Source organism: Chiloscyllium plagiosum, chromosome 33, assembly GCF_004010195.1.
Source record: "Chiloscyllium plagiosum isolate BGI_BamShark_2017 chromosome 33, ASM401019v2, whole genome shotgun sequence".
Lineage (NCBI taxonomy): Eukaryota > Metazoa > Chordata > Chondrichthyes > Orectolobiformes > Hemiscylliidae > Chiloscyllium > Chiloscyllium plagiosum.
In genome coordinates, this window is record NC_057742.1 from 1,690,656 (window position 1) to 1,713,818 (window position 23,163).

General features: G+C 47.8%; 1 long non-coding RNA gene across 2 annotated transcripts in view; it reads right to left on the reverse strand.

Moving 5' to 3' along the window:
* LOC122539659 overlaps nt 1-23,163 on the reverse strand; it is a 51,047-nt gene that overhangs the window by 1,386 nt on the left and 26,498 nt on the right. For both annotated transcript variants that reach the window (XR_006309136.1, XR_006309137.1), the window contains exon 4: nt 3,832-4,087. This is a non-coding gene — a long non-coding RNA (uncharacterized LOC122539659). The remainder of the gene's footprint in view (nt 1-3,831; nt 4,088-23,163) is intronic.

Genomic DNA, 23,163 nt, shown 5'->3' on the forward strand with positions numbered 1-23,163 from the left:
GGGATTAAAGGGAGGGGTGTGGAATGTGGGGTGGAAGGGGTTGGGGGTTGGAGCAGTACATGTGCGGTTGGAGGGGAGGCAGATGTCACCATGAGGCTGTCTGGGATTGGCCAGCAGCCAATAATGAAACAGTGAGGAATATTAGAACTGTTCTCACTCTTCACAGCTGGTCCAGCTGATAGTTCCCGTTCCGGAACATAAATAATTCTGAATAAACAAGGAGATGAGAGTAAAAACCAGAACGGTCTGTATGTTCCATAAAGTGACATTCGAATAAATCAGCGTGTACGTATCTGTCTGTGCATCTCAGTGTGTGTGTGTCTTTTTGTGCGTGTATGTATGTGTGTGTGTGTGTGCCTGAGTGTGTCTTTGTGTGTGTAAGAGTGTGTCTGAGTGCGTGTGTGTCTCTGAGTGTCTGCGTCTGTGTGTCTCAGTGTGCGCGTGTGGGTATGTGGCTGAGTTTGTGCACATTTGAATGTGTGTGTGTGTCTCTGTGTGTGTCTCAGTCTGTGTGAGTGTGTCTGAGTGTGTGTGAGGATGGATCTGTGAGAATGTGTGTAAGTGTGTGTCTCAGTGTGTGTGTATGTATGTGTGTATCTGAGTTTGTCCTCTGGTATCAGAAAGACTCAATAGGCAATCAAGGTATTTTTCAATGTATAATGTCAGTTACATCACACTGTAAACTTTTGCTATAAATTCTGTGCCTTAGATTTGTGCCATCCACAACCACCTGATTAAGGAGCGTCGCTCCGAAAGCTAGTGCTTCTGATTAAACCCTGTTGGACTATAACCTGGTGTGTTGTGATGTTTAAGTCTGGTATCAGTGAACCATTCTCACGGTTGTGCACTTTCTTTCACTAATCTGTCGAATAGAAGCCACTGCTTTAAACAAACAATAAACAATGGGAAAGTTCCTTACTAACGGTCGCGCATGGATTAGGGACCTGTGCAGCCAAACTCCCCCAAGGCTGGACAGGGACGAGAGCCAGGACCTCCCAGGGTGGTACAGATGAACAAAGGTCAGAGACATGGAGGGGAGAGACCATCAAGTGACTTAAAACTGAGGAGAGCACATGAACCTTTTCCAGTGGTTGGCACTGCTGCCTCACAGCACCAGGGACCCGGGTTCGATTCTAGCCTCAGGTGACTCAGGTGTGGAGTTTGCACATTCTCCCCGTGCCTGTGTGGGTTTCCCCCGGGTGCTCCGGTTTCCTCCCACAGTCCAAAGATGTGCAGGTTAGGGTGAATTAGTGATGGAAAATTGCCCATGGTGTTCAGGGATATGTAGGTTAGGTGCATTAGTCAGGAGCAAATATAGGATAATAGGTTAGGGGAATGGGTCTGGGTGGGTTACCCTTCGGAGGGTCGGTGTAGACGTGTTGGGCCGAAGGGCCTGTTTCCACACTGTAGAGATTCTATTTTCTCTCTTGTTATTTGCAAACATAAAATTCAAGGATCAAAGGCTGTAATTAGGATCCCCACCTCCCCTCCCCCAGCCCCATGTGGGAACAAACTGTGTGCTAATATTTCCATTCCTCAAAAGCTCTTCTCCTTTAATAATTGAAGCTGTTTTTGAAAAGCCTTTTGAAGTCTCTCATTCTGCAGCTGATCAGAACCCGATGTGTTCCCTGATGGGATTCCCACATCATGGAGCATCTGCTCCCTCTTGTGGCAAAGACCCTATACAGCAAGCTGAGGCCAGGTTCAGTAATGGACAATGGGGGGACAGGGGAGTGTGGGGGACTGGGTACAGGGAGTATGCACTGAGGCAAATTCTCCTCCTTCCAATTGCAGCTGCGGGTTTGTCTCTAGTCACTTGAAAAGCAACATGGAACCTTCATTTAAAATCTTAATTGAAAGACATCACTTCTGACAGTGCAGTACTCCCTCAGACACCCCCCCCCAACACACACACACACACACACACAGGTACAGACAGATACACAGGCGTACACTCACACGCACATAGATAGACACACACAATTCCTGTACATCCTTCAGTGGTGCTCTGACCCACCCACAGAGGGCACTATGGTACTTTAAACATTGATGTGAAGGTGCTGGTGTGGGACAGGGGTAGACAAATTAAAAATCACACAACACCAGGTTATAGTCCAACAGGTTTATTTGGAAGCGCTAGCTTTTGGTACGTTGCTCTTTCACAGGTAGCTGTGGGACTGCATCATGAGACACAGAATTTATAGCAAAAGATTACAGTGTCATGCAACTGAAATGATGTATTGAAGTGACATTTCAGCTGCACGACACTGTAATCCTTTTGCTATAAATTCTGTGTTTCATGATGCAGTCCCACAGCTACCTGTGAGAGAGCAACGTACCAAAAGCTAGCGCTTCCAAATAAACCTATTGGACTATAACCTGGTGCTGTGTGATTTGTAACTTTGAAGATTGGCACTGAGTGTGATTATTGCTTCCTGTATTAAAAACCAATAGGATGCTGTCACTGTGGGATACAGGCCCCTCCCCTGGACCTGGAGATAATGAGGGAGGGGATCACCTCATCACTCTCCAAACAAACTCCCTCAGCCCGAGCTGTTGTGGCAGAGTGTATCCAGTGAGCCACAGCGCTGACCAATTTACAGAAACACACAGGACCGGGGGAGGCAGTACCCTCTCTCCAGTTGTGGCTGGGCCCAGTATTTATTGCCTGTCCCTGGTTGCCCCTTGAGAAGGTGGGGGTGAACTGCCTTCTTGAACCGCTGCAGTCCATGTGCCATGGGTAGACCCACAATGTCCTTTAGGGACGGAATTCCAGGATTCTGACCCAGCGACACTGAAGGAACGGCGATATATTTCCAAGTCAGGATGGGGAGGGGTTTGGAGAGGAACTTGCAGGGGGTGGGGTTCCTATGTACCAGCTGGCCTTTCCTTCTGGATGATGGTGATCATGGACATGGAAGGATCAGTTTGACGATCTGTGTAGATGGTACACACTGCTATGACTTTCATAGTCCCATTGTAATGGAAGCAGGAACAGGCCATTTGGCCCATCGAGCCTGCTCTGCCATTCATTAAGATCATGGCTGATGTATCCACTGTCTCAGCTCCTCCTACCTGCACTATTCCAATAACCCTGAATCCCCAACCATACAAATACCATCCAACTGGGTCTTGAATATATTTAATGAAGCTGCCTCTACTGCTTCCTTGGGGAGAAAATTCCACAGATTCACCACTCCTCTCTGGGAAAAGCAGTTCCTCCTCATCTCTGTCTTAAATCTACTCCTCCTAATCTCAAGGCAATTTCCTCTTGTCCTAGTCTCACCCACCAGCGGAAACAACTTGCCCGCCTCTGTTTTTTTCTGTCCCCTTTCATAGTTTTATATGTTTCTGTAAGATCCCCCTTATTCTTCTAAATTCTAGCGAGTATTGTCCCAGGCGGCTCAACCTCGCCTCACAGTGTAACCTCCTCAGCTCCGGAATCAACCTGTGAACCTCCTCCTCACCACGTCCAAAGCCAGTGTGTCCTTCCTCAAGTAAAGAGGCCAGGACTGGAAACAATACTTCAGGTGCAGCCTCACCATCACCTGATACAATTCCAGCAGGACCTCCCTGCTCTTTAATTCAATCCCTATGGCAATGAAGGCCAATATTCTGTTTGCATACAGATTCCCTGTAGTTCCAGCAAATCAACTTGTAGTGACTGAGAGTAGGTGGCAGAGGGGGTGGAGAGAGTGAAGGGGATGGATGGTGAAAGGGGTGGAGGAGGTGGATGTGGAGCCAATCGCGTAGCTGCTTTGTGCTTATGGCCTGTAGCATGAACCAATCCTAAAGCCTCATTGGTCTTGTTTCTTTCTTAGATGTACTCACCAGTAATTGTTCCCACATCTTGGAATTGTTTGGCAGGCAGCTGTTCCCTGAGGTATCCATCATCAGGCCCAATGGTGAAGGCTGGTCGCTGCAGGTATGTGGACAGAGGGCAGGTTGCAGTTTGTGCTAGGCCCTCCAGTTTGGCAGGGATTATAACCAGCGGTGATCTCCCATTCACCAGGCCAAGACCAGATACTGGTCACAAACTCAGAAGATAATCCCCACCTGGTCTTTAAAGCAGCTGTCTCCAGAAAGCCTGAAAAAAAGCAGCGAGTAACCACAAAGAAAGTGCCATTATTTATGCAGAAACCCCGAATATCCCAAAGAGATCAGAGCTGAAGACATGCAGCTTTGACAATAGAAGGCCACTCAGCGCTACCAATGTCGGACCCAGTTATTAAACATGTTCGGGACAAAGACTGAGCAATTTCGAGTTATCAAGACATCAAGGCAGGGGGTCCTAACTCAGGAAAACACCATTGAGCTATTACTCAGTACTGACATAGAAATGAGAGCAGCCCTGAGGGGCTGAATGGCCTACTCCTGGTGCTAGTCCTTTACCTCAGATCCACATCCCTGAACACTCAACCCAGAGGGAAATGAAACCAGTGCCATCTCACTAAGAAAACTCCAAATACTGTGACGGGGGCAAGGGGTAAGACCATAAGACCATAAGACATAGGAGCGGAAGTAAGGCCATTCGGCCCATCGAGTCCACTCTGCCATTCAATCATGGCTGATGGGCATTTCAACTCCACTTACCTGCATTCTCCCCGTAGCCCAGTGTCCCACACTGAGGGGAACCGGTGATCCAGTGTCCCACACTGCCACTTGTATGAGGAAGTGCTACTTGCCCCTAAATACTTTAAGAACGGGGAAAAGGGAATGTGAGAAAGACATTGGCAAGTACCATCGGGAAAATCTTTGTAAATTTACTAAAGAAGAATTGAGGAGCTACGGGATGTGGGACAGTTTGAGTGGGAAACAGAGAAATTGTGAAGATCTGTTCCTTGTCATCAGGAGTCTGTGGAACTCAATCAATTACACATTGTCATGTTAGTCAGAGATATACCAGGCTGTAATCTTGCTGTTACATGGGAGAGACTATTCTCCATCTCGAGAAATTTTCCAGCTTCTATCTAGCTAACTGACTCCACCCACACTGTACTAATTATGCCTACAGGGAGCAACTTTGTGACCTCATCACAATATCACTCCACAGTCCGAAATTCCTTATATAGTCAACACCTTCTCTCCCCATGTCAGATCGAGACCAGAATAGCCACTGTACATGAGAAACGAATCAAACTGAGTATCCAAACGAACTTTAGAAAGTGAGAATGGAGAGAATTCAGGAATTGTCTCCCTGTATTGGAAAACTGCATTTGTCCATAAGTCCAAAAGCAATAGGAACAGCAGTAGGCCATTCAGCCCCAAGAGCCTGCTCACCCATTCATTAGGATCGTGGCTGATTGGACATTCCTCAGCTCCAGTCTGTTAAGTTTTAAACAGTGACAGAGTGAAACCTGTCAGCTCCAGGCTTGTCACTTTAATTGTGGATATATTCCAGGAATCAGTCATTTGGGACAAAATGACTAGAAATCTGGACACATTGAGTTGATCAGGGAGAACTAACCGGAATTTGTGAAGGAACATCACATTGAATTAATTACACGGGATATGCAACCCCATTCTCAGTGATTAAAGACTTAACAACAATCTAGGTTTGTTCAATACACTGCATCATTGTATAACACCTTGATGTTTTACTTTCAATTCTGTGTCTTATGATCCTGCCCCAATAGCTACCTGATGAAGGAGCAGCGTTCCGAAAGCTAGTGCTTCCAAATAAACCTGTTGGACTATAACCCCCTGGTGTTGTGTGATTTTTAACTTTGTCCACCCCAATCCAACACCAGCATCTCCACATTATGGGATACACAAGCAAAGAAACAGGCCATTCAGCCCGAGCATTCCATGCTGGCGTGTATGTTCGACTCCAGTCTCTTCCCATCATCCTTATACAACTCTGCCAGTGTCACCTATTACTCTCCCCTCTATTAGGGGCAGATTTCATATAAATGCATTTGGGTTATTTGTCTTAAACAGTGTTTGTTGGGGAAACATTCCATATTCCCAACCACTCTTAGATGAAACAGTTTCTCCTGACATTCTCTTTCTGGGTTTTTGGAGACTGCTTTCTCCTGATAGTCTTGTGTTTCTTTCTCAGTGTGTGACAGTTTCTCTGTGGCTGCTGGCTCCAGATAAGATTATTCCAATGTTCTCCCCTTTCCCACCCTTTGAAGATTGTGATCATCTAAAACTCTGTTGCCCAGGTGTGATACACACTAGTTTTTTTCTATATTATTAATATAATTTACTTTAGGTTTTTGTTTTATATTATTGGTTAAATATTGAATTCTTGATCAATAACACGTGGGTTTTCTGTGTGTCTGAAGTTAATTATTAACTTTTAACTATTTCTGTAGCCATGGGGATTTCTTTTAAAACAGTTTGCAAGGGCTACTTTGGCAGCCTAATGGGATTTGCTTACTTTCGAATTTTACAGGCAGAAGTGGGTAGTGCAGATGCTGGAGATTAGAGTCAAGATTAGAGTGGTGCTGGAAAAGCACAGCAGGTCAAGTAGCATCCGAGTAGCAGGAAAAATCGACGTTTCGGGCAAAAGCCCTTCATCAGGAATCCTTTCGAATTTTACAACCTAGCAAGGTAGACAATTTTACTTCAAGGTTTCAGTTTGAAATTTCTAGACTTTGGGTTTTTTAAGCTTAGAGGAGAGATTTTTGATTCAGTTTTGTTTTCTGCAGTTTTATGAAGTCCTTGCATGGAGTGGCATGTATAGAGCAGGACTTCTAAGAATGGAGAATATAATGAAACCAGAATACTTTTGTGTGTGGAATGTCATTTCATAGAATACAATAGAATCCCTACAGTTTGGAAACAGGCCATTCAGCCCAGTAAGTCCACACTGACCCTCTGACAAGCATCCCACAGAGATCCACCACTATCCCTGCATTTCCCATGGCTAATGCACCTAGCTTGCACATCCCTGGACACTACAAACTATTTAGCATAGCCAATCCACCTAGCTTACACATCTTTAAACTGGGAGAGGGAAACCAGAGCACCCAGAGGAAACCTTTGTGTATTAATGTTAGTCCCAAGCCAAGAGTGTTGGGATAAAACCCTGAAGAGGAATTGAAGCTGATTTGGTTTAAACTGAGGCATATGACAGCTCCAGGAATGAGTGATCAGAGTTGGATAAGGCTGAAGATAACAGGAACTGATAACAGGCCTTACAATGGGCTGTTATGTGAGTGGAATTGCACTGAGTCATTCAGATCAGCTAAGAGCTAAGATGCAGGAAATCAGTAACTGCTGTATTTACCAAATAAGGATGAACCACTTGGGATTGGTCATGTGCACAGATAATCCCAAATAAGATAGACACTTGGCTCAGAGATCTGTGTATAAGGCAGCCCAGCAAACCCTGATTGTCCAGCAGGACTTTGACAAATAACACTGTAGGCAATACCCCATGTCAGGAGGCATGGTGCCAACTCTCCCTGGTAATAATATTTGGGGTTAATTACAGGACCCAGAGGTAGTGAAAGGCAGTGGTCGAGATATCTCTAGTAGTTACAAGCGTGTGTTATTCGTTTAAGTACTTTATAAATTATTTGGGTTTTATGGAGCTCTCAGTGTCTTTGCTGTATCTTTGTCTCACAGAGACGGGCAACCCCAGTCTAGACGTTAAAGTCAATGTTACCTTACATTTATTGAGGTGTTAAGAAAGAGATTCTACATGTGAACTCTATGCAGGTTTTTTTTTATTACAACCTGTAAAGGATTGTTTCAGGATTGAGAGGATTCTACTTTTACAGTGTTTAAAACTCATAAAATTTGTGTCAAATAAATTGATTGGTTTATTTTTAGTAGGTTCATATCTTTTGCTTGATAAACTTCTGATTTATCATTAAAATCTGCAACATGGCAGTGAGAGAGCACCTTGTTAAAACCAAATGAAACAAAATGTCACCACTACAGCAACATGCACTGGAACATCGCAATATTCAACTATCCCTCTTCACAGACAGTTCAGACACTGATCCACATCATGGTTAGCACTGCTGCCTCACAGCGCCAGGGACCCGGGTTCGGGTTTACCCTCAGGCAACTGACTGTGTGGAGTTTGCACATTCTCCCCGTTCTGCATGGATTTCCTCTGGGTGCTCCAGTTTCCTCCCACAGTCCAAAGGTGTGCAGGTCAGGGTGGATTAGCCAAGGGAAATGCAGGGTTACAGGGATAGGGTAGAGCGATGGGTCTGGGTGGGATGCTGTTTGGCAGGGGATGGGCAGTGCAAAATTGATGGGCTAAATGGCCTGCATCCACACTGTAGGGATCCTATGATTCGATGTTGGTTTTTTTTGGAGGGGGGCCAACACCACTTTTTTTCTAATCTATGAATGAGTTACCAATTTGTCTTGCATCTAGTAATTACTCATCTCACTCTTTGGTAACACAAGTAGGCTTGGTTAAACTGCTCCTTTTAAAGCATAAATTCATCAGGTCTTGAAGAGAAGGGAGGGATCTTTTTAAGATTAAAAGCAAAATGCTGCTGATACTGGACGTCCGAAATAAAAACAGAAATTGCTGGAAGTGCTCAGCCAGTCTGGTAGCATCTTTGGAGAGAGAAACAGAGTTAACATTTTGAGTCTGATATCATTCTCCTAGAAACATTAACTCTGTTTCTCCCGTCACAGGTGCTGCCAGACCTGCTGAGTTTCTCCAGCAACTTTTTTTTTCTGTTACAGCCAGCCAAGCTGTGGGTGAGGAACTGAGGGGAGCCTGTACCCCCTGGAGATTGAGGTGTCCTGTCTGGAACCATAACAAATCCGCCCTTGGGGTCTGGTCATAACAGCTGTGAAAAAAACTCCTTCACCACCCCAACCGTTTTCCCACCACCCTCCCAAACCCCTCATCCCATTCCCCTTGTCCACCCTTCATCCTCACCCTCCTCGCCATGCCCTTCACTTCCCCAACACCTCGCTCCACTCCTCTCATACCCCCATCCTTATCTCCCTGCCCCGACTCCCCTCACCATGACCCTACTCACAAACACTGCACTGTTATACAAACCTCCTCTGTCCCACAACCGGACTCTCTAACTCCTGCCATTCATCACATGACTGACTGTTCACCTGAGTTTGGACACCACCAGCCAATGGGCTGTTTGACTATGGGAGGCATCATATTGCTTCATTTAATCCGCCTGACGGGAATCAACATCCTGGGCACCACTGACAATAATCATGTTATCCCCACCTTGGTGGCGATCAGGTGACTCTGCACAGCACAGGGACCGACCCCGGGGGCTCTGTCACTGGCGGGGGGCGGGGGGGGAGAGCTTGGTGTATGGTACACACAGCACACTGCCATGCCAGTGCAGTCTGGCCTGATTCTCTCCCTGTCTCTGTGTCACTCTCTCTCTCTGTGTCCCTGCATCACTCTGTCTCTTCGCTCCATCCGTTTTCTCCCCTTCCCTTTCTCTTTGTTGCTAGGCAGAATTTCCCAAGGCAAACATCCCGCCCCTTGTGTGAATATTTACACTTGTTTTGTGAATAAATTGGAATAAATTGAGACAATCTTTTTATGTGCAGGGTCTGTGTTGCCCCCACCCTTTCCTTTAACTTCCTCCCTACCTCCAGAAGGAGTTGGTCAATCTGATGAAGTCAGTGACAGTAACCCCACTGTGTAACTCAGGACTGAACTTATTCCTGGAGATTTCATCATCATGTGACCTTTTTATCTGCTGCTGCCACACCCAGTCAAATAGTCCTTTATTTACGCTCCTGTAAGCTTAAAACCACAATAAACAACAATACAAAAGTCACGCAATTTATTTTTCATGTTTGCCTTCCCCCTAGCTCTCCCTCCCTGTTACTTTCTTCCTGCCAGAAATATTTCATTTGCCAAAATGACTCTGGGCAGTTGGTACGCAGTGAAATGGGAAACAGTTTTACTGAACTCTTCAGGGTAAAAGACTGAGGCCAAAATCCCCGGTCTGAAATCTGAGGGCCATCACGTTCCTCTGTCAGCCAGTTTCACCTCAAACAGCCACTTACCCCAGAGCGCAGTTTCCTGGTTACAGTAATGGCCCCAGACTCACCCACCCAGCCACCCTCTAGCTCTCTCTCCAAATAGTGACAAGTGTCAGGAAGCTGAATATATCAAGAAAGAAAGTAAGAACTTGCATTTTGCTAGCACCTTTCACCACCTTACAACATTACAAACATGTTTAAGGCCAAACTCTTTTTGAAGCTTAATCACTGATGTAAGATCAGGGGAAATGGAAACAGGAGTAGGCCATTTGGCCCCTCAAACCTGCCCCACCATTCAATAGGATCATGGCTGATCCAACATTCCTCATGTCCACTTTCCTGCCCTTTCCCCCTAACCCTTGATTCCCCTCCTGATCAAGAATCCCTCTATCTCAGCCTTAAATATACACAGGGACTCTGCCCCCACAGCTCTCTCTGTGGCAAAGTGTTCTAAAGACTCACAACTCTCAGAGAAAATAAATTCCTCCTCATCTCTGTCTTAAATCGGTGCCCCTTTATTCTGCGACTGTACCTCTGGTCCTAGACTCTCCCATGAGGGGGAAACATCCTCTCAGCATTGACCCTGCCAAGCCCCTTCAGAATCCTGTACGCTTCAATGAGGCCACCTCTCATTTTTCTAAACTCCAGCGAGTAGAGTCCCGAACTATTTAGCCTTTGATCATAAGGCAATCCCTCCATATCATGATGTGGAGGATCCAGTGTTGGTTATAGTCCAACAGGTTTATTTGGAAGCACTAGCTTTTGGAGCACTGCTCCTTTATCAGGTAGCTGTGAGCACTTCCAAATAAACCTGTTGGACTATAACCTGGTGTCGTGTGATTTTTAACTTTGTCCATCCTAGAGATCATCCCTAGTAAACTTTCTCTAACCCGCCTCCAATGAAATAATATCTTTCCTTATATAAGGGGATCAAAGCTGCTCACAGTGCTCCGGATGTGATCTCCCCAGCACCTTGTACAATTGCTGTAAGACATCCCTGCTCTTGTACTCCAATCCACTGAAATAAAGACCATTCCATTAGCATTCCCGATTACCTGCTGCACCTGTGTGCTCGCTGTCTGTGTCTCGTGCACAAGTTCCCAAGTCCCTTTGTGTTGCAGCTTTTTGCCATTTCTCTCCATTTATATAATATTCTGTTCTTTTGTTCTCCTTTCTAAAATGAACAACTTCACATTTTCCCACATGATACTCCATTTGCCAACATTTTCGCGCACTTACTGAAGCAATCATTATCTCTCCGTAAGCCTTGCGACCTGCCTTTCCACCTATTTCTGTGTCATCTGCAAATTTGGTTATAGTACATTCACTTCCTTCCTTCAAGTGATTAATATATATGGTAAACAGTTGTGGTCCCAGCAGTGATCCCTGTGGAATTGCACTGGTCACAGGTCACCAATCTGAAAAATAACCTCTTCTCCCCACTTACCATTTCCTGCCCATGGGCCAATTCTTTATCCACATCAATATACTACCTCCATCTCTGTGAACTCTTAGTTTATGACTTAACCTTTAGTGAGCATCCTTGTTGAATGCCTTCTGGAAGTTCAAATAGAAGATATCTACTGGTTCCCCTCTGCCCATTCTAAGATGTCGGGAACACTATAGCCCACAGCATTTATAAAGCATTTTCAATGTAACATTCCTTACCGTGAACAATGAAACAGAAATGGGTCACTTCAGCTGACTGTTGAGACAGCAGCTTCAATGACCCACGCCCTCATTGGGATTCCACCTCTGACCCTCGGAGCCTGCCTGAGAGTGACCACCTTCCCCAGTAGCTGTGCTGGCCACCCACAGCTTGCTGACCAGGACAGGTCAGTCTGCCGATGGTCATTAAAAGGCATGGTGTGGATTTGGGATTCACCTTTAGCTGCTATGCAGGGCATTCTGACCCAGTGGGAAACTCAGGTGAGATTTAATATTTTAGCAAAAGGTGCAGCATCTCATTAGACACTGATCAGACAGACTTGTGTCTCAGAAATTGCCGTTAAACACACTGTAGCAGGTTAGGGCTGCTACTTGATAGTGTAAGCAGGAAGACAGAACAAGCATTGGACAATTATTGAGATTTCCTTGAAGGGGAAGAGATCAAAAAACAGTCTGAAGTATAAACCAGAATTTTAGTTGTTGCTAAGAACTGACCTTGTCATCATAAGGTGTGTGTCCAGGGGGACAGGGTGAGTGAATGTCGCTCCTTCACAGCTTTTGTGTACCTTCATATCCACGGCCTCGGTCTCTCTCCCCATGGACCCCCTGAGCTGCTGAAAACATTGGGCCACAGCAAAGGGAGGAGCCTGATTAAAACTTTTCACTCAGAGGGAGAATTCTGCACAATCCCAGAGACTTGGCCTTTCAGCTGCTTGGCGTTGCCATGGCAATCTGCCTGCCACTGCGGACGTGAGGCCTTGCACACACACCCTTACCAACAGGAGGTGCACAATCCACCTGACACGCAGGCTTATGGCCTAGCCTGCATGGACTCTGCTCCCCGTCTCCCTGGCAACCAGCCGGCTGCCTCTTTCTTTTACTGCACTTCATCCAAAGTACAGCCCACTGTCCCTTCACAGAGAATGATTGCCTCGAGCGAGGATCCCTGAGGCTACACTGATATCAGTCCTAACAAACCAAAACCCTTCGGAAACCATTCGGTCTGCACACAGCTCACAGTGTAGACAAAGACAGGTAGGAGAAACTGGGGCACGAGGAATTACAGCACAAACTACACTTTTAGACTCTCTGCGCATATTTATACATCACCTTAACATCCTCCTACCCACTTATAAAAACATTCAGAATTATCCTTGGCTTTACACTCCTGGGACAAAGAGAACATCATGGTCACAAACCCCTGGTTCAGCTTCAGCCGAAATTTGGGAGAAAGTGATAACTACAGATGCTGGAGATCACAGTCAAAACAGGGGGTGCTGGAAAAGCAGAGCCACTCAGGCAGCATCTGAAGAGCAGGACAGTCGACATTTCGAGCATATCTCTCAGCCCCCTTGGGCCACTCCCTCATCCCTGATGAAGAGCTTATGCTCAAAACATCAACTCTCCTGCTCCTTGGATGCTGCCTGACCAGCTGTGCTTTTCCAGCACCACACGTTTTGACTTCCAGCTGAAATGTGTCCAACTCTAGGCCACACATCTTATGAAGATCGTCACGCATCTGAACGAGATCATGGGATTTACAAGAATAGGACCATGCTGCAATGAGGGACTTCAGTTACACAGAGGGACAGAGAGAGAACTGAGAGAGAGAGAGAGAGAGAGAGGCTGGGAACGTGCTCCTTACAACATGAACATTAAGAGGAGTTTCAATCAGGACACTCAGAATGATGAAGGGCTTTGCTAGAGTAAAATAAAACTGTTTCCTTCAGCAAGTCATTTGGTAATGAATAGATGGATTAGCCATAAGATAATGAGAGGTTTTTAGACAGTAGGTTGTGATCTGGAGGGAGCTGGAAACAAATTCAATTCAGGTCAGCCCAAGGGCCTTATCACGCAGTGTTGGGAGTCACAGATTGATGTAATTTACACAAATGCTCCTGCAGACTGGGTTAGTGTCATGTTTAAGAGTCAAGTTCTGAAATTCCTTAAATCCGCTTTTGTCAGTGAGAATTTATTATAAAACTTGCTTTTGGACTGCTTCGATTGGCAGAAAATCTGGAATAGATTAGGAAAAGAAATCTGCTGAGATCAAATTGGGACAGACCTGTCAATTTGGGGAAATTCCTCACCCACCCATACCAACTAATCCTTTTATCCTGTTCTCCCTGGGTTATTATGTGGCTGCCCCGCAAATATATCGATCATCTCCGTGTGGGAATAAGTTCCACACCAATGGTCCTCCAGAATTCCTGCTCAGATTTATTACTGACTGTCTGATTTGATGGCCCTCGATTGCCCTGAACTCATCGAAAGGTGGGAATGTCCTCCGTTAGTCTAAAGTCTCAAATCTTCCTCTGACAATCTCTATCAGCTCGTTTTTTTTTAACCTTCTGCTTTCCAGAGAAAAGAGCTGACGTTTGTTCAGATTTTCCTGAATTGAGGGATCTTCTGCAGTTCAGGCCTAAGCCCTCACTAACTGGTGCAGTCAGACCCTCCCCATACTGAGGGGTTTCACACTGCCTTCTTTCAAATGAAGCAGCAAGCTGGGGTCCTGTCTGCCTGTTAACATGGGGGAGAGGGATTCAATGGAATTATTGGAAGAAGGGCAGGATTTCTAATCAACATTCCTTTTCTAACGAGACAGATTAGAAACAGATCCGTTTGTCACTCCATCGCTCACTGCTGGTGTTTGCTTTTTACTGAAGCGCAATGATTAAGACCATGTGACATTGGAGCCGAATTAGGCCATTCAGCCCATTCAGTCTGCTCCACCATTCAATGAGATCATAGCCCAACCTGATAATCCTCAACTCCACTTTCCTGCCTTTTCCCCATTACCCATGATTCCTTTACTATCTATCTCGGCGTTGAATATACTTAATGCCCCAGCCTTGACAGCCCTCTGTGGTAAAGAATTTCACAGACTCACTCCCCTCTGAGAGAAGATGTTCCATCTTATCTCTGTCTTAAATGTGCGACCTTCATCCTCTGGTCCTAGACTCTCCCACAACGGGAAACAACCTCTCCACATCCAATGTTCTCTAAGAAAATTCTATGTTTCAATAAAGTTGTCTCTCATTCCACCCAACTCAACCTTTCCTCCTAAGCCGCTCCCTCCATTCCCAGGATCAGCTCAGTGAATTTTCTCTGGATTGCCTCCTGCCATATCTCTCCTGAGATAAGGGCCCAGAGCTGCTCACAATGTTCTAGGTGTGGTCTAACTAGGGCCTTGTATGGATTTAGCAAGACTTCCCTATATTTACACTCCATTCCCTTTGAAATAAGGGCCAATATTCCTTTGCCTTCCCTGTTGAACTTGGACACTAGCCTTTTGTGATTCAAGGACAAAGATTCCCTAATCCCTCTGCTCTGTCTTCAGAAATCTTCCATTGGTTAGGATACTTTTGGAGTCTCTAAGGTTCTGAATACTTTCCTAAATATCTTGAAATCTAACAAAACAAACTTAACTTTTCAATAACTCTAAGATATGGGAAAATAGTTGGCAGCAAGGCAGAATTAATCACTGACTTGTTCGTGGTTTCTGTGTACAGTTTTGTTAAAGTACCTCTCCTTTGGTGAAGAAATTGATATCTGACAAGCCTGTGTCACTTAGTACCGAGCCAAGATCTGTAGCTTGCAATGTTTGTTATTCATTCATGGGACGAGAGTGTCGCTGGCTAGGTCAGCATTTATTGCCCATCACTAATTGTCAAGAGGGCAGTTAGGAGTCAACCATATTGTTCTGATTCTGGAGTCACATGTAGACTATGTAAGGACAGCAGTTTCCTTCCCTAAAGGACATTAGTAAACCTGACCATCAACAATAGGCAATGATTCATGGTCATCATCAGATTCTTAATACCAGATTGTTATTGAATTCAGATTCCACCATCTACTGTGATGGGATTCAAACCTGCAGAACATTAGAGGGGTCTCTGGATTAACAGTCCAGTTATAAGACCACCAGGCCATTGCCTCGACTCTCCTCTGTCCCCCAGCCTTGAACAGGACATGTTCAGAGCTCAAAAACAAAACAAACTGATCAAAGATACTGAGCCCACACCTGGGAATCTGAACAATCCGTACCTCAGTCCTTTAGTACTCGTCATGCTCCTGCAGGATGGAGATAATGCTGGAATCACTGGAATGTGGCTCCAATCTCCAAGCAAGCAGTGAGGAGGAAATTAGCTCACTGTTACATGGTATAGCCTGAGATCGATGGAGTGGTCTACTGAGCACAGTCAAGGACAAGAAAACGATTAAACAAATTAATCGATGGAATTGGTCCAAATTCAAAGCAATTTTTTGTTTGGATTTTTGAATCCTATCCAATGGCTTGAAATCACAGCTCCTGGCAAATACTCACTCCTGATTATAGTCCAGCGTTCAGGCCAAGTGACTCACTTGGCAACTGTCCAGCAAGTTGTCAACTCAATCCCACTGCAGACCGGGACAGTGTAAACCTATCCCAATGCAGACCGGGACAGTATAACCCTATTCCACTGCAGACCGGGACAGTATAACCCTATCCCACTGCAGACCGGGACAGTATAACCCTATCCCACTGCAGACCGGGACAGTATAACCCTATCCCACTGCAGACCGGGACAGTATAACCCAATCCCACTGCAGACCGCGACAGTATAACCCAATCCCACTGCAGACCAGGACAGTATAACCCTATCCCACTGCAGACCGCGACAGTATAACCCTATCCCACTGCAGACCGGGACAGTATAACCCTATCCCACTGCAGACCGGGACTGTATAACCCTATCCCACTGCAGACCGCGACAGTATAACCCTATCCCACTGCAGACCGGGACAGTATAACCCAATCCAACTGCAGACCAGGACAGTATAACCCTATCCCACTGCAGACCGCAACAGTATAACCCTATCCCACTGCAGACCGCGACAGTATAAGCCAATCCAACTGCAGACCAGGACAGTATAACCCAATCCCACTGCAGACCAGGACAGTATAACCCAATCCCACTGCTGACCGGGACAGTATAACCCTATCCCACTGCAGACCGGGACAGTGCAACCCAATCCCACTGCAGACCGCGACAGTATAACCCAATCCAACTGCAGACCAGGACAGTATAACCCAATCCCACTGCAGACCAGGACAGTATAACCCTATCCCACTGCAGACCGCGACAGTATAACCCTATCCCACTGCAGACCGGGACAGTATAACCCTATCCCACTGCAGACCGGGACAGTATAACCCAATCCCAGTATAACCCTATCCCACTGCAGACCGCGACAGTATAACCCTATCCCACTGCAGACCGGGACAGTATAACCTTATCCCACTGCAGACCGGGACAGTATAACCCTTTCCCACTGCAGATCGCGACAGTATAACCCAATCCCACTGCAGACTGGGACAGTATAACCCTATCCCACTGCAGACCAGGACAGTATAACCCTATCCCACTGCAGACCGGGACAGTATAACCCTATCCCACTGCAGACCGCGACAGTATAACCCAATCCCACTGCAGACTGGGACAGTATAACCCTATCCCACTGTAGACCAGGACAGTATAACCCTATCTCACTGCAGACCAGGACAGTATAACCCAATCCCACTGTAGACCAGGACAGTATAACCCTATCTCACTGCAGACCAGGACAGTATAACCCAATCCCACTGTAGACCAGGACAGTATAACCCTATCTCACTGCAGACCAGGACAGTATAACCCTATCCCACTGCAGACCGCGACAGTATAACCCAATCCCACTGCAGACCGGGACAGTATAACCCTATCCCACTGCAGACCGCGACAGTATAACCCAATCCCACTGCAGACCAGGACAGTATAACCCAATCCCACTGTAGACCAGGACAGTATAACCCTATCTCACTGCAGACCAGGACAGTATAACCCAATCCCACTGTAGACCAGGACAGTATAACCCTATCTCACTGCAGACCAGGACAGTATAACCCAATCCCACTGTAGACCAGGACAGTATAACCCTATCTCACTGCAGACCAGGACAGTATAACCCAATCCCACTGTAGACCAGGACAGTATAACCCTATCTCACTGCAGACCAGGACAGTATAACCCAATCCCACTGTAGACCAGGACAGTATAACCCTATCTCACTGCAGACCAGGACAGTATAACCCAATCCCACTGTAGACCAGGACAGTATAACCCTATCTCACTGCAGACCAGGACAGTATAACCCAATCCCACTGTAGACCAGGACAGTATAACCCTATCTCACTGCAGACCAGGACAGTATAACCCAATCCCACTGTAGACCAGGACAGTATAACCCTATCTCACTGCAGACCAGGACAGTATAACCCAATCCCACTGTAGACCAGGACAGTATAACCCTATCTCACTGCAGACCAGGACAGTATAACCCAATCCCACTGCTGACCGGGACAGTATAACCCTATCCCACTGCAGACCAGGACAGTATAACCCAATCCTACTGTAGACCAGGACAGTATAACCCTATCTCACTGCAGACCAGGACAGTATAACCCAATCCTACTGCAGACCAGGACAGTATAACCCCAATCCCACTGCAGACCGGGACAGTATAACCCTATCCCACTGCAGACCGGGACAGTATAACCCTATCCCACTGCAGACCGGGACAGTATAACCCTATCCCACTGCAGACCGGGACAGTATAACCCTATCCCACTGCAGACCGGGACAGTATAACCCTATCCCACTGCAGACCGGGACAGTATAACCCTATCCCACTGCAGACCGGGACAGTATAACTCAATCTCACTGCAAACCGGGACAGTATAACCCAATCCCACTACAGACCAGGACAGTATAACCCTATCCCACTGCAGACCGGGACAGTATAACCCAATCCCACTGCAGACCAGGACAGTATAACCCCAATCCCACTGCAGACCGGGACAGTATAACCCTATCCCACTGCAGACCGGGACAGTATAACCCTATCCCACTGCAGACCGGGACAGTATAACCCTATCCCACTGCAGACCGGGACAGTATAACCCTATCCCACTGCAGACCGGGACAGTATAACCCTATCCCACTGCAGACCGGGACAGTATAACCCAATCCCACTACAGACCAGGACAGTATAACCCTATCCCACTGCAGACCGGGACAGTATAACCCTATCCCACTGCTGACCGGGACAGTATAACCCAATCCCACTGCAGACCGGGACTGTATAACCCTATCCCAATGCAGTCCAGGACAGTATAACCCAATCCCACTGCAGACCAGGACAGTATAACCCCAATCCCACTGCAGACTGGGACTGTATAACCCTATCCCAATGCAGACCAGGACAGTATAACCCAATCCCACTGCAGACCAGGACAGTATAACCCCAATCCCACTGCAGACCGGGCCACTGCAGACCAGGACAGTATAACCCCAATCCCACTGCAGACCGGGACATTATAACCCTATCCCACTGCAGACCGGGACAGTATAACCCCATCCCACTGCAGACCGGGACAGTATAACCCAATCCCACTGCAGACCAGGACAGTATAACCCCAATCCCACTGCAGACCGGGACAGTATAACCCTATCCCACTGCAGACCGGGACAGTATAACCCAATCCCACTGCAGACCAGGACAGTATAACCCCAATCCCACTGCAGACCGGGACAGTATAACCCCATCCCACTGCAGACCGGGACAGTATAACCCTATCCCACTGCAGACTGGGACAGTATAACCCTATCCCACTGCAGACCAGGATAGTATAACCCCAATCCCACTGCAGACCGGGACAGTATAACCCTATCCCACTGCAGACCAGGACAGTATAACCCCATCCCACTGCAGACCGCGACAGTATAACACTATCCCACTGCAGACCGCGACAGTAAAACCCTATCCCACTGCAGACCGGGACAGTATAACCCCATTCCACTGCAGACCAGGACAGTATAACCCTATCCCACTGCAGACCGCGACAGTATAACCCTATCCCACTGCAGACCGGGACAGTATAACCCCATCCCACTGCAGACCGGGATAGTATAACCCCATCCCACTGCAGACCAGGACAGTATAACCCCATCCCACTGCAGACCGCGACAGTATAACCCTATCCCACTGCAGACCGCGACAGTATAACCCTATCCCACTGCAGACCGGGACAGTATAACCCCATCCCACTGCAGACCGGGATAGTATAACCCCATCCCACTGCAGACCAGGACAGTATAACCCCATCCCACTGCAGACCGCGACAGTATAACCCTATCTCACTGCAGACCAGGACAGTATAACCTAATCCCACTGCAGACCGGGACAGTATAACCCTATCCCACTGTAGACCAGGACAGTATAACCCTATCTCACTGCAGACCAGGACAGTATAACCCAATCCCACTGCAGACCAGGACAGTATAACCCCAATCCCACTGCAGACCGGGACAGTATAACCCAATCCCACAGCAGGTCAGGACAGTATAACCCTATCTCACTGCAGACCAGCACAGTATAACCCAATCCCACTGCAGACCAGGACAGTATAACCCCATCCCACTGCAGACCGGGACAGTATAACCCAATCCCACAGCAGGTCAGGACAGTATAACCCTATCTCACTGCAGACCAGCACAGTATAACCCAATCCCACTGCAGACCAGGACAGTATAACCCCATCCCACTGCAGACCGGGACAGTATAACCCAATCCCACAGCAGGTCAGGACAGTATAACCCTATCTCACTGCAGACCAGCACAGTATAACCCAATCCCACTGCAGACCAGGACAGTATAACCCCATCCCACTGCAGACCGGGACAGTATAACCCAATCCCACAGCAGGTCAGGACAGTATAACCCTATCTCACTGCAGACCAGCACAGTATAACCCAATCCCACTGCAGACCAGGACAGTATAACCCCATCCCACTGCAGACCGGGACAGTATAACCCAATCCCACTGCAGACCAGGACAGTATAACCCCATCCCACTGCAGACCGGGACAGTATAACCCAATCCCACTGCAGACCAGGACAGTATAACCCCATCCCACTGCAGACCGGGACAGTATAACCCAATCCCACTGCAGACCAGGACAGTATAACCCCATCCCACTGCAGACCGGGACAGTATAACCCAATCCCACTGCAGACCAGGACAGTATAACCCCATCCCACTGCAGACCGGGACAGTATAACCCAATCCCACTGCAGACCAGGACAGTATAACCCCATCCCACTGCAGACCGGGACAGTATAACCCAATCCCACTGCAGACCAGGACAGTATAACCCCATCCCACTGCAGACCGGGACAGTATAACCCAATCCCACTGCAGACCAGGACAGTATAACCCCATCCCACTGCAGACCGGGACAGTATAACCCAATCCCACTGCAGACCAGGACAGTATAACCCCATCCCACTGCAGACCGGGACAGTATAACCCAATCCCACTGCAGACCAGGACAGTATAACCCCATCCCACTGCAGACCGGGACAGTATAACCCAATCCCACTGCAGACCAGGACAGTATAACCCCATCCCACTGCAGACCGGGACAGTATAACCCAATCCCACTGCAGACCAGGACAGTATAACCCCATCCCACTGCAGACCGGGACAGTATAACCCAATCCCACTGCAGACCAGGACAGTATAACCCCATCCCACTGCAGACCGGGACAGTATAACCCAATCCCACTGCAGACCAGGACAGTATAACCCCATCCCACTGCAGACCGGGACAGTATAACCCAATCCCACTGCAGACCAGGACAGTATAACCCCATCCCACTGCAGACCGGGACAGTATAACCCAATCCCACTGCAGACCAGGACAGTATAACCCCATCCCACTGCAGACCGGGACAGTATAACCCAATCCCACTGCAGACCAGGACAGTATAACCCCATCCCACTGCAGACCGGGACAGTATAACCCAATCCCACTGCAGACCAGGACAGTATAACCCCATCCCACTGCAGACCGGGACAGTATAACCCAATCCCACTGCAGACCAGGACAGTATAACCCCATCCCACTGCAGACCGGGACAGTATAACCCAATCCCACTGCAGACCAGGACAGTATAACCCCATCCCACTGCAGACCGGGACAGTATAACCCAATCCCACTGCAGACCAGGACAGTATAACCCCATCCCACTGCAGACCGGGACAGTATAACCCAATCCCACTGCAGACCAGGACAGTATAACCCCATCCCACTGCAGACCGGGACAGTATAACCCAATCCCACTGCAGACCAGGACAGTATAACCCCATCCCACTGCAGACCGGGACAGTATAACCCAATCCCACTGCAGACCAGGACAGTATAACCCCATCCCACTGCAGACCGGGACAGTATAACCCAATCCCACTGCAGACCAGGACAGTATAACCCCATCCCACTGCAGACCGGGACAGTATAACCCAATCCCACTGCAGACCAGGACAGTATAACCCCATCCCACTGCAGACCGGGACAGTATAACCCAATCCCACTGCAGACCAGGACAGTATAACCCCATCCCACTGCAGACCGGGACAGTATAACCCAATCCCACTGCAGACCAGGACAGTATAACCCCATCCCACTGCAGACCGGGACAGTATAACCCAATCCCACTGCAGACCAGGACAGTATAACCCCATCCCACTGCAGACCGGGACAGTATAACCCAATCCCACTGCAGACCAGGACAGTATAACCCCATCCCACTGCAGACCGGGACAGTATAACCCAATCCCACTGCAGACCAGGACAGTATAACCCCATCCCACTGCAGACCGGGACAGTATAACCCAATCCCACTGCAGACCAGGACAGTATAACCCCATCCCACTGCAGACCGGGACAGTATAACCCAATCCCACTGCAGACCAGGACAGTATAACCCCATCCCACTGCAGACCGGGACAGTATAACCCAATCCCACTGCAGACCAGGACAGTATAACCCCATCCCACTGCAGACCGGGACAGTATAACCCAATCCCACTGCAGACCAGGACAGTATAACCCCATCCCACTGCAGACCGGGACAGTATAACCCAATCCCACTGCAGACCAGGACAGTATAACCCCATCCCACTGCAGACCGGGACAGTATAACCCAATCCCACTGCAGACCAGGACAGTATAACCCCATCCCACTGCAGACCGGGACAGTATAACCCAATCCCACTGCAGACCAGGACAGTATAACCCCATCCCACTGCAGACCGGGACAGTATAACCCAATCCCACTGCAGACCAGGACAGTATAACCCCATCCCACTGCAGACCGGGACAGTATAACCCAATCCCACTGCAGACCAGGACAGTATAACCCCATCCCACTGCAGACCGGGACAGTATAACCCAATCCCACTGCAGACCAGGACAGTATAACCCCATCCCACTGCAGACCGGGACAGTATAACCCAATCCCACTGCAGACCAGGACAGTATAACCCCATCCCACTGCAGACCGGGACAGTATAACCCAATCCCACTGCAGACCAGGACAGTATAACCCCATCCCACTGCAGACCGGGACAGTATAACCCAATCCCACTGCAGACCAGGACAGTATAACCCCATCCCACTGC